This window comes from Dromiciops gliroides, chromosome 3 (assembly GCF_019393635.1).
Source record: "Dromiciops gliroides isolate mDroGli1 chromosome 3, mDroGli1.pri, whole genome shotgun sequence".
Lineage (NCBI taxonomy): Eukaryota > Metazoa > Chordata > Mammalia > Microbiotheria > Microbiotheriidae > Dromiciops > Dromiciops gliroides.
In genome coordinates this window covers 482,861,484-482,874,973 of record NC_057863.1, presented here as the reverse complement: position 1 = coordinate 482,874,973, position 13,490 = coordinate 482,861,484, and the positions used below count along the sequence as shown (strand labels likewise).

At 39.7% G+C, this 13,490-nt stretch overlaps 1 pseudogene; it reads left to right on the top strand.

Annotated features, from left to right (window-relative positions):
- The first annotated feature begins 12,846 nt into the window (after window positions 1–12,846).
- On the top strand, window positions 12,847–13,227 carry LOC122746229 (annotated as a pseudogene).
- The last annotated feature ends 263 nt before the right edge of the window (window positions 13,228–13,490 follow it).

Below are 13,490 nucleotides of genomic sequence, written 5' to 3'. Positions count from 1 at the left end.
TCCTCCCCCTAGGGCATTCAATCTGGCATTGTCCTGGTGCAGGATGACCACTTTGTCCTAAGGAGTCATGATCTTGGTTGCTTCAGAGTCTGGCTCCTGCAGGAATGGGGTATTACGATCCTGTAGTTCTGACAATTGCTGCTGGAGGGGGCCTGGCATGGTTGCCAGATCCTCCATAGCCAGAGAGGGAACTTTCTGGAAGCAGGGCAAGAGGATAAAATTTTTCTTGGACCAAGGGACAGCTAGGAGGTGCAGTGCATAGAGCACTGGCCCTGGAGTCAGGGCAACCTGAATTTAGAGACACTTTCTAGCTGTGTGGCCCTGGGTAAGTCACTTAACCCCCGAATGCCTCAAAAAATTGTTTTTCTTGGACACAAGGGCAATGGGTTCCCCATAGTGCAAGTTGAGATCTTTCAAACTGATAAAGGACATGTCTAGAGAGTAACCTCATTTAGAAAGGAACCCAGAGTGCTAGGCAAGTGGAGTAGAGTTAGAGGACAGTAACTAACAAGAGGTGCTGAGCAGAAATGGGACAGAAAAGTCGGGATTAGATCTTGGCTCATCAATCTGGAGCTGGAATAAAACCCAGTGCCTATCTAGTCCCCTCATTTTATAAATGAGACCTAGAAAGGATAAGTGACTTGTCCAGGGTCACACTAGTTTTAAGTATCAAAGGTAGAGTTTGAACCTAGGTACTCTCACTTCAGATCCCATCAAAAGGGTGCCCCCACTGCTAAAATCACAGACCTCTAGGATTACTGACACACCAGGGAGACAGATCCAGGGAAAGCTCCAGTCTCATTTCAGTAAACATTTGACAAAGCATCCACTAAAGACAATGAAATGTAGTCTGTGAGAGTCTGGTCAGAGAGTAGTGGGAGGGGAAGGGTTAAACTGGCCCGTAATATTGCCTGAAGTTGCCATAGGGAAATTGAGTCTGGGCTGAAAAGGAGCCACAGAAAGTCATTAATCTAGGTCAACTGGGGTTTGAGCCAAATCAGCCAGAGGAAGCAAGTTTTTACTAACTGTTGTCACTAGTGGGAAGTCTGGCTATTTGCAAAAGGAAAATGGGAAACCAAGGCAGCCATTCTCAAAGATGCTAGCTTGCCAAAGCCAAGAGTCCATGCTGAGTCAGCTGTAACATGATACCAAGAAAAGAGCCTGACATTGATGGTGAGAGACAGAAGGGAAAACCAGAATCACAAGCAGCAACTATACCATACTGTGAAGGTAATGTGCCGCCAGGACGGGTGGTTCAGTGATCTGCTGGGACAGTATGGCGAGGTACAGTGGCCTGCCAGCCCCGTACATCTCCACATCTTAATGGAGTTAAAGTTCAGCGAACTAGGATTTGGATGTCAATGGCCTTCCCTTGGATTGGGGCCTGGATCTAGGGTTTGGGTTTTGTGGAATAACAGCACTAGAATCCCTTCACAAGGACAGGTCACAGAGGCTGACCCAACGCAAACAATAAGCCCCATGACCTGCTGCCTCCCAGGGCAATCTCCTGGCAATAGTCCAATGTAGCTGCCATCCAGCTTCTATGAGAGCCATTGGCAATTGACCTTGCAAGTCGAGAGTCACACCCTATCTCCCACCTGACAAGGCTTTTTTTGGCAGGGTGGGGGGGGGTGTCTGATGTCAGTTGGCAAATAGTTTGCAGGTTGCCTTAATTTCTTAGAAAGTGGCTGGGTGGCTTTCAGTTACCCTAGATAATCATGTATGGTTGGGACCTCATTCTTAAAAACAAGGGGCAAAAATTTGGTCCTGCAAAGAGCAGTGTTTTGGATAAAGGCACCCATCTGATGCTACAATTCAACAGTGAAAAATGCAATTATCCTCATGGTCTGGATTGGCAGTAACAAAGATATTGTTCTGGTCTAGGGTGTGATTAGTTTGTTTGACTACCCTCACCTCCTACCTCTTAGCTTCCCTGTCTTCTTTAAGACTTAGCTAAATCCCACCTTCTTTGGGAGGTCTTTTTTACTCACCCACCTACTGTTGGTACCTTCTTTCCAAAATTATCTATCTATCTATCTATCTGTCTGTCTGTCTGTCTGTCTGTCTGTCTGTCTGTCTGCCTGTCTGTCTGCCTGCCTGCCTGCCTGTCTGCCCTTCTGCCTAGCTATCTGCCTATCTGCCTATCTGCCTGCCTATCTGCCTATCTGCCTGCCTATCTATCTATCTATCTATCTATCTATCTATCTATCTATCTATCTATCTATCTATCTATCTATCTATCTATCTATCTATCCATGAATGAAATACATAGTTATTCACATGCTGTTTCCCTCATCAGAATGTAAACTCCTTAAAGTCAGGGATTATGTTTTTGCCTTTCTCTGTATCCTCAGCACTTAACACAATTCTTGGCACATAATAGGCACTTAATAAATGTTTGTTGACTGACTCACTGACTACCTGACTGGGAGTGGTAAGCAGAGGAGGGGTAACTTTCAACCTGTAGTAGCATAAATGGGATGTTAACTAGGGCTGACAAGCAGGAGAGGAGGTGTGTGGGCTTTCCCCTAGGGTTCCTGGCACAGACAGAAGCTTTGTGTGTACTCACATAGCAGCTGATATCATGGTAGATGCAGAGCCTCCAGCAATCTCAAGTGGCATCCTGCAGGATCTCAAAAAAAGCCCATATTGCTGATTAGCTGGATATTGTAGTACAACCAAAGGATTTGGATCTAGGTTTCCTCCAGAGCAAGAATTCTTAACTTGAGGTCCATGTACTCTATGGATAGAATTCAAGGGAATCCATAAACTAGGATGGGAAAAAAATACCTCTTTATCTTCACTGACCTATAAATTTAACATTCCCTTCATTTATTTAAGGACATTATTCTGAGAAATGGTCCCTGTGCTTCTTTATACCATTAATGGGATACATGACATAAAGAAGTTTAAAAACTCTTGCTATACAGTATTGTAGACCTGGGAATGCAGCTATGAATGAAGATAGGTCTAATATTCTAATGTCCTAGGGTTATTGATGGGGGAAACTCATTCTGATAGTCCCACAAAATAAACTTTTCCTAAAAGTGGGAATGTTCAGCAAACACACCAAAAGACACACTGAATACTAAAGGGAAATTCTAGCTTGAAAACAAATGTTCCCATCCTCCAAAATAACAAATATGAATAAAGAAATTATCTAAGTAAAAAATTCTAGAATACTTTAAAGTGTTCAAGAAGATTAAAGATAATGGGAACAGCTAGATGACAGTGGATATAGCACTGGCCCTGAACTCAGGAGGACCTGAGTTCAAATCTGACCCCAGACATTTACTACCTTTGTGACCCTGGGCAAGTCACTTTACCCCAATTGCCTTCAAAAAAAGATTAAAGAAAATAACTTCCTTCAAATCTCCATTAATGAACATTAGTTTTTTAGGAAAGTTTCAAGACCACTAGGCCAAAGAAAAAGCCTGATTGAGGCCTGTACACTCCCAATTTCTGTCAGCTGATCTCATGATAGAGAAGAGATAAACACTATTTTTCTATCTTTTAAAAAATACTAACTTCTGACTGGTCATGCACAGGTGTCTGTAACAATCCCCCACCTCCCCACCCTTCCCACCAACTCAAAGACCAGAATTTTCAGTTAAAAGATTTTAGCCCCTTCCTTTGGTATGACCTGCAGTCACTTTCTAGTTCCTCTTTGAGGTCAAGGGGTAAGATTTCTCTTTCTCATATTTCCTACCAGACTTATTGTCCAACAGCATTCTATCTTTTTATAAAATGTTATTTTATTTTTAATTTATGAAATACAACAAGCATTTTCATAACATAGAATAATATAAAGATGATTGCATATGCAACTGCAAATCTATTATGTACAACTTGCTATTCACTTTAATTATATAATAAAGTTGTCATATAAATTTATTTTTTTTCTTCTTCCCTATGTTGGGATGTCCTGACAAGACCAGCTGGGATTGGAGAGAGTTTGCTTATTCCAGTAGCCTGAGGACTTTGAGGTTTTCACAAAAGAAGACAAAAGGCACTACTCAAAGCCTTTATTATTAGATTGTGGCACATTAGATTGTAAACTCCTTGAGGGCAGGGACTATCTTTTGCCTCTTTTTGTATCTCCAGCACTTAGAACAGTGCCTGGCACATAGTAGGGACTTAATAAACGTTTATTGACTGACTAATTTGCAAAAAAAGAAGGCTAGAGTGTGGCAGTAGAAGGATGGAGCCAGAGCAGCTATTGAATCTCAGGACCTATGGTCTTAAGAAGGAGAAAGAGGGTTCACCAATGGTCCTGCAGAACAGCTGCTCCTTAGCCCTCATGTACTCCCAACTTCATCTCTCTGGTTACTCTTTCTAATCAGCAAGAGAGGCACCTAGGATATCATTTCCTTTACCAGGACAGCTGCCAACCTCTCACATTGGGGGGCTAGAAGCTAACATCTTGAAAAGTAGGACACTATCATACTCATATTAGGACAAGCCAAACATTAATGAAGCCTAGGGTGGCCCAACCACCAGGGCAAGAAAAACACACATAAAGGTAGTTTGTTTCATAGTGAGAGGCAGGATCTTGCTTAGGCTTATTTAATTGGTTTTCAAAAGTTCATGACCAAATAAAGAATAGAGAGGATCACAGAAGATAAAAATGGATAATTTTGATTACATAACAGTCAAAACTTTTGCACAAATAAATCCAATAAAGCTAAGAATAAAAGAGAAAACAATTGTGGAATTTTTTTTTGCAATAAGTTTCTCTGAGAAAAGTCTCATTTCCAAGATATATAAGGAATTCATTCAAATTTATAGGAAAACAGCCATTCCTCAATTGATAAATAGCTTAAAGATATGAACAGATAATTCTCAAGGAAAGAAACTCAGACTATCTATAGCCATATAAAAAAAAATAGTTGAAATCACTAATAGAGAAATGCAAATTAAAGCAATTCTTAGATTCCACCGCATACCTATTAGAATGGCAAAGATGACAGAGAAATGGAAAATTATAAATGATGAAGGGACTATGAGAAATCGGGCCTGTTGATTCACGGTTGGTAAACCTGTAAATGGGTGCAGTCATTCTGGAAAGCCTCAGTTTCCTCTTCTCTAAAATGATCTAGAGAAAGAAATGGAAAACTACTCCAATATGTCTTCCAAGAAAACCCCAAATGGGGTCACAAAGAGTTGGACATGACTGAAAACAACTGAACGACAAAATCTGGAAAGCAGTTTGGAATTATACACAGCAAGTGACTAAGCTGTGAGCCCATTAACCCCACTGTTAAGCCTATACATAAAAGAGACCAAAGAAAGTAGAAAAGGTCCTTTATATATAAAAATATTTATAGCAGCTCTTCATGAGATGGCCAAAAAAAAGTGGAAACTAACAGTATGCCCATCAGTTGAAGAATGGCTAAATAAGTTGTGATCTCTGCATATGATGGAATCCTATTGTGCTATAAAGAAATGAGAAAATATATTATTTTTAAAAGGCATGGAAGGACATACACAAAGAGACAGAAGGAAGTAAGAAGAATCAGAAGAATGATTTACACTTTAACATCAATATTATTTAAATGCATAATTTCAAGGAGGTTTATAAACTGTTCAAGAATGAAATGAGCAGATCCAAAAGAACAATTTATACAACACTGTAAAAACAAATAACTTTTCAAAGCTGTAAGAACTATGATCAATATCATGTCCATTTATGATTTCAAAGGACTAATGATAAAACATGATATCCTTTAAAGTCATGAGATGGATTATGGGTACAGAATGAGACATACGTATTTTTGTCCCTCAATAAGAACAAATTGAGGGAATTTGTTTGCCCTGACTATGTATATTTGTTATAAAAAATTTGTTTTTCTTTTTTTTTGCGGGGCAATGAGGGTTAAGTGACTTGCCCACGGTCACACAGCTAGTAAGTGTCAAGTGTCTGAGGCTGGATTTGAACTCAGGTCCCCCTGAATCCAGGGCCAGTGCTTTATCCACTGTGCCACCTAGCTGCCCTTCTTTTCTTTTTTATTGGGTAGAGGATAAGAGGGAGATAGAATAGGTTTCCATTATTAAGAAAATAGAGAGGCAAGGAGTGTTACAGAGGTGGAATGTTGCATGTACATTCAGATGAGGTCACTGGAGTAATAGTTTTATGGGACTATTTTGATTTGTTACAACAGACCTCTCACAAAGTGGGAATAATTTGGAAATGTCTGTATTGGAAAAACAAACATATCAATAAAAATTGAAAAAACCCAACACTGCTATCATAGGAAAAGAAATGAGAAGGATTAGTCAGTGAGACCTCCTGCTATACATACATACATATGTGTGTATATACATTTGAATATGTATATATACACATATACTTATACACATATATATACAATATACATCTATCTCTATACCTATGTAAGTATATACATACCATGGTTCCAAAAGGGAGAGGAGGTGTGTCTAGATCATAGTTTGTTAACACAAGAGCCTCATGGATCTCTGTGAGGGAAAATCAATCCTCTTCTCAATAATTCTCAGGAACTCAGCAGCGATGTGACAAAGGCTCTTTTATTTCCTTCTCATGAGAAGGAGACACCCTAGTGTATAGCTAGTGGGTACAAAGAAAGGGGACTCACAGGCCTTGTTTTATATCCTAATTCTTAATGCAAATGGACCCTCCCCTTTTTCATCATTGGTCCAATGATTCAAGGGTTACAATCTATGCACAAAAACTAGCTAATCGGAATGCAGTATTCCCATCCCTCTTTCTTATATGGGCGTAACTCAAGAGTGCACCTTATTCTTCCTTATATGGATACAACTCCAGAGCAGACCTTATTGAGAACAGGGCTCCTTGAACCATGTGATTTTGTTAGCATGAGGGGGAAGAGGGGATCTGAGACCTTTATCCTACAAACAGATCAGGGGGAGTATGACTGACTGTTATATCCTCATTAAGAGGAGACAACTACCCATTTTCTCACATCTCCAAGGGGCTCCTCCAAAACTAGAACTTTGGTTGTTGTTGTTGTTGTTGTTGTTGTTGTTGTTGTTGTTGCCCTATTTGACATAGGAATCTTATAAATTCAATCACACTTCCCAATGTACTAATCCTGTTCCAAGAACTCTATTGGCGAAGACTATTTTCCACAGGAATTCCATTAGTCTGTTGGAATGGAATACTTTCAATCCTGGTCATATTGATATCTAGCTGCCAACACAGCTGGAGCATCCTCCTTAAAATAGAACTCCATTATGGAACCAGGAGAGGGCCCTGGAGAAGGAAAATTAACTGGACTTGGATCTAGTGATCCCTTTGTTGCTTGATGAAATGGATAATATCATATCCGGCTGAGGTTGGGTGACTATAAAGTTCTTAAAACATAGGAGGCTCTATAAAGGGTGGTCAATGATTGTTTTTCAATATTTGGATTTCTGCAATAATGCATCTAATATCCAGGAGTATGGATAACATCAAAGTCAAATTAGGTGAAAATCAGGAGCCTACCAGTGCTGGTGAGTCAGCTTCTGGGCTGTCTGGAGGTATTCTAGGTTCTAGTGGTCAGTTGATGCTGTTGGGTCCTGAACACTACATGTTTTATAGCCCATGAAACATGAAGAGACAAAGGTATAGGCAAGGCAAGAAGAGGTCTGGCTAAATGATGCTGGCTTCCTGGGATAGATGGAGAAGCTAGAAGCCAAATAATTGTAGTAGAGGGCAAGGCAAGATTGGGTATGGTAATCAATCAATTAATTTATTAACAAGCATTAACTGAGTACCTACTGTGTCTAAGGAACTGTGCTAGGCCCTGGAGATACAAATACAAACAATTAAACAATCCTTATCCTCAAGAAACTTATATTCTAATGGAGCAGGGGAGGGAGCAAGAGCAGGAACACTGATTCAACCATCCAGTTTTCAGTACTGATAGAGGGAAAGCAGGAAGTACAAATGGGCTTTAGCCACAATAGAACACACCTGATTGCCTTCATTATGAATTGAAAGCATAGAATTAGCTATATCATAAAGAGAAAGAAAAGCAATGAATTGAGAATACAAATTTAAAATCTAGATAAGAAACACAAAAAACCTTAGCTAAACACCAAAGTGGGAACTCTGAAAATCAAAGAAGAGATTAATAAAATTCAAAGCTCCTCCCTACCCCCAAAATATTGAAGTGATAAATAAAACCTTTCTAGAGAAACTTCCTGTCATGGCTGAGGAGAGACTGAGTAAGGTACAGAGAAAAAGAGCATGAAAAGAACTTCTTTTCTGAGAGAACAGTTTTAACTTTTATTTTGTGAACAAATATAAAGTAAAATTTTGAAAGACTTTGGTTATTCTATGGAGAAATCTGAATGGTGGAACTATATTTCTAAAACAGGAGAAATTGTCAGTTGTAGTGATAGTTAAAGATGATTTTGCCTCTGATATTTCCCAGAACTGATATTCATTAATTAAGAAATAGTAATTTGTTTGATAAAAGTACCAGTCATATGATCTTTCCCATAGCTATAAAATTACTTATATCTATATTTTATTATTTATTATATTGTTAACAAATACTATGGCTAGTAAGTTTAATATTTATTTAAGATTAAGATATTAAGAAATTTGAGATATATAGTTACATGTGTGTATCTATGTGTTTGGAGAAAGAGAGAGATGCTTATGGGAAGATAGGTGTTTTTCTAGTTTGTAAGAGAAATAATATTTAATTAATTGAGTGGGAGCTTGGAGCTAACTATTTAATTAATGAGATATACTGTGAGTTTTATAATTAATGTGGAAATATCAGAACATGATTCTTGATTGCCTTAGAGCCTTGGATGGGAATGAATAAGGAGAAATGGTCAATAGCAAGCAGAGAAAAGGGGTGATCACCTTACCTAGGTTATAAAAAGAGTAGTGTGCGCTAAGCCCCTGTTAGAACCCCTAGAAGTCATCTAGGTGATGCAGTGAAGAGAGCGCCAAAGTCAGAGAACACCTGAGTTCAAATCTAGTCTCAGACACTTATTGACTATGTGACACTGGGCAAGCTACTCAACCTCCGCCTGGTTCAGTTTCTTCAATTGAAAATGTGTCTATTGTAAAATGGAGATCATAATAGCAAATACTTCACAGCATAGTTTTTTTGTTGTTTTGTTTTATTTTTGTTTTTGTGGGGTTATGGGGGTTAAGTGACTTGCCCAGGGTCACACAGCTAGTGTCAAGTGTCTGAGGCTGGATTTGAACTCAGGTACTCCTGAATCCAGGGCCGGTGCTTTATCCATACAGCATGGTGTTGGGTTTTTTTTGTTCTTTGTTTTTTTTTTAGTGAGGCAAATGGGTTTAAGTGACTTGCCCAGGGTCACACAGCTAGTAAGTGTTAAGTGTCTGAGGCCGGATATGAACTCAGGTCTTCCTGACTCCAGGGCCCGTGCTCTATCCACTGCGCCATCTAGCTGCCCCTACACAGCATAGTTTTGAAGATAAAATGAGACAATATTTGTAAAGCTCTCAGCAAATTGCCTGGCACTTAGTAGGTGCTTATTAAATACTTGTCTCTTTCTCCCCTTCCCCTAGAAGTCAGAGACAAAATAACTCTGAAACCTAATATACCTAACCATAACTGGTCTCTTCTCAAGGGTTATCTCTGGGAAGTTTGTAATCTTATGTACTTAAGAGGAAATGCAGTGTCCCAGATTTTAGTATAGTGAATAGTTACTTGACTTGGAGTCAGGAAGACCTTGGATCAAATTCTGCCTCTGACATTTACTAGCTGTGTAACTCTGGGCAAATCACTTAACTTCTCTGGGCCTCAGTGTCCCTATCTGTAAAACAAGGGGGTTCAACTGCTTTTTCTTTATGTTCTCTCCCAGCTCAAAACTGATGCTTTTATGGTCTCTGAGTTTTCAGCTCCAAATTCCTGCCCTCAGGCTTCTTCTGCCTCACCCCTTTTGTTGATCTCTCACTTTCCAAAATAAATATCTAGAGCCCATGTCCAGAAAGAGCTAAAACATTCAGTTTTGAGGCCCCATCCTAGAACCGTGATTGTTCATCCTCCCCCATATATTTTCTTTCCTCTTATTAGATTGTAAACTCTTTAATGTCAGGGACTATCTCACTTTTCTATTTATATCCCCATTGCTTAGCACATTGCCTAGCCCTTTCCTGTTCATTCATTCATTCATCCACTCATTCTTCATTCATTCATTCATTGGCATATTCTAATTTTCAATATAGTAATTTTTGCATCTGGCTTATCTCCTGTGATGATTAAAGATATGAGACATAGTTTCTGGGTAACTTAATCATTTATTTAACTTGGCCAGTGGGTTATTAATAAAATGATTAAGTTACCCTCTCTCAGGCCAAAGACCCCTTCCTCGTGGTTGAGTCTCAGTTCATATACCATTCCAGCTGTAGGTGGTCCATCACACAGCAATCAAACCTAATTGGTTAGCATCTTTCAAATCTAATTGGTTGATGTGCTTGGAGGTGGGTTATATTAAAAATGAAATCTAGGGGGCAGCTAGGTGGCGCAGTGGATAGAGCACCGGTGCTGGACTCAGGAGGACCTGAGTTCAAATTTTACCTCAGACACTTAACACTTACTGGCTGTGTGACCCTGGGCAAGTCACTTAACCCCAATTGCCTCACCAAAAAAAAATAAATCTAGGGAGATGGACTCAGGTCACTCTTCTCTTGGGGAAAATGATATCACAGAAAGAATGTAAGACCCCCCACCCAAGTTATTTTCCATGTAGGTTGCCTTGGACTATCTAGAGAAAAGGATCTGTCTCCACCCAAGAGTCCTTCATTAACTTGGGTCCTGTATGACCCAGGTGAATCTTTCTTTCAAGAATTTAGACTTTGAGTGGGGGTAGAAAGACTGAGAAAGAAGGGGAGATCACTAGGTCCCCCAGGATATCAGTTATTAATAATTATTTCTCACACTCCTCAACAGAATTGAATTACAATCATAACTGCAACTTTAAGGATAGAGACCCTGACATATTTATCTATTTCCTCCTGTAGCATCTAACACAGTGCCTTGTGTGTAGTAGACACTAAGGAACAGCTTGTTGAATTTACCAAATGATACACTCACATGTTCACAAATTTGCTCTCCAGCAGGATCTGGATGAATGGAAAGCCCTTGCAGTTCCAACTCTGATGAAAAAACATTAGTTTCATATGATGATCAGACTTGGCTTTGGAAAAACAAGAATAAATTCAAGTTAATTACCATTCAGAGTTACTCAGCATGAATTCCACAGGAGCCCTCACTCTACATATTTACTGAGAAACCCATCAGCCATCATTTTTCTAGACAGTACAGTTTCAGACACTTCCTGTCTCCAGCAAGTCATTGCTAATATTGAATTCCAATAGTATGTGAGAAGATGGCTGGCAGCCAATAAGGGATACTTTAAAACCCAACCCTCCCTTGATAGCCCAGCATTTTTTGAGTAACCTACCAGGCAGTGGGATTCATTGGACTCTGAAGCCTAATCATTTCCCCTTGGTGACAGGAGCCAAAGATAGATTTGGTGCCTCCAAAGGAACCAGCTTTCTGAAACAGAAGCCTGCATACTCCCTTGCCCAATCTTGATCAACAAACATTATTTTTCCAGAAGATTCTGAACCCTGCCCCAAGGTGACAAAGGGAAAGCCTGAAGCCCATTTGTTTTCTCTGGCTGGACAGCAGGTACCATTTTTAGGAGTGACACCATCATGGCAGATGGGGGTAGATGCCAATTCCTTCCAACCCCCTGTCTGGTTTCCAGACCTCAGGGCATCGCAGTAAACTAGAGAGCCCATCTGCTCACACAGCACGTTCTTGCTGTAACATGTACAGCAGAAAAGTTGCCTTTCTTCACTGTGGGAGATTTGTAATATCTGTAGAATGCCACTAGAATCTCAAAGGCCTCTCCCTTTTTTTCCTGGGGTTTGATCCTTAGGGAAGGAAGGAAGGAAGAGACTTAGACATCAAACATTAACTTAAGGAAACATTACATTCTTTGGTATCCAGTGCTCCCAGAAGAGTTGTCTGTAGGGCCTAGGGGAGAACAAATCACTGCAGTCTTTCAACATGATGCACAGTCCCAGCAGAAGTCATTCATTCTCTCTCTCTCTCTCTCTTTCTCCCCTCCTCTCTGTCTCTCTCCACACACATACATATATATAAAATATTAAAAATTATACATATAATATATATGTATATATATGTGTATATAAATCACTGTAAGTGGTTCCACTGTAAGTGGTTCCACTGTAAGTGGTTCCACTGTAAGTGGAAGATGTAAGTCATTATCAGGAACAGGAAGTAGAAGCAATAATGTTCTGCTTCCTTCCTAGCAGGGAATAGTTCAGGTGCTACTGGACAATGCATTGACCTATACAATTAGGTAATTCATGGCATAGTCATTAGAGAATTCTAGACTGGGAGTCAGGAAGACCTGAGTTCATAATTCCGCCTTAGATACTTAATGGTTGTGTGACCCTGGGCAAGTTATTTAATTTGTCATGCCGTTTTCTCATCTCCAAAATGGTAATAATGATAATAGCACCTATTTCTTTTTTTTTTTTTCTTGCTGGGCTATGGGGGTTAAGTGACTTACCCAGGGTCACACAGCTAGTAAGTGTCTGAGGCCAGATTTGAACTCAAGTACTCCTGAATCCAGGGCTGGTGCTTTATCCGCTGCGCCACCTAGCTGCCCCCAATAGCACCTATTTCATAGCATTGTTGGGAGTTTAAAATGAGATAACACATGTAAATGATTTTTGCAACTCTTAAGGCACTATATAAATGCTATCATTATTAGTTATTATTATTAAGAATAATAGCTCTTTCTCCTCAGATCCAGGGGCGGTCTGTCGTATCTTCGATCATGGCAAAAATCAAGGCCAGGGATCTTCGTGGGAAGAAGAAGGAGGAGCTACTTAAATAGTTCGATGATTTAACAGGGGAACTTTCCCAGTTGAGAGTGGCTAAGGTCACTGGAGGAGCTGCATCCAAGCTATCTAAGATCCGAGTTGTCCAAAAATCTATTGCCCGAGTCCTGACTGTCATCAACCAGACACAGAAAGAGAACCTCAGGAAATTCTGTAAGGGCAAGAAATACAAGCCCGTGGACCTTCGGCCCAAGAAGACTCATGCCATGTGCCGCAGGCTTAATAAGCACGAGGAAAGCCCGAAAACCAAAAAACAGCAGAGGAAGGAACGCCTTTACCCTCTTCGGAAATTTGCTGTTAAGGCATAATTTGTAGAAGTGCTAAATAAAAAGACATTGTTATAAAAAAGAATAATAATTAGGCCCATACTATAAGCAGCTAACTGTTTCATACCAGAACCCTGAAAATAAACATGTCCTGGTCACAAAGAAGAATATATTGAAGATGACCAACAATAAATCAATAGAAGTACCTACTTCCAAGTCTGTAAATTCTGCCATTTCTTCTTTTCTACCTATCTTTCATTTTTAAGACTTTATTTTTTTTTAATTTGGAAGGCAGGAAGCATCAT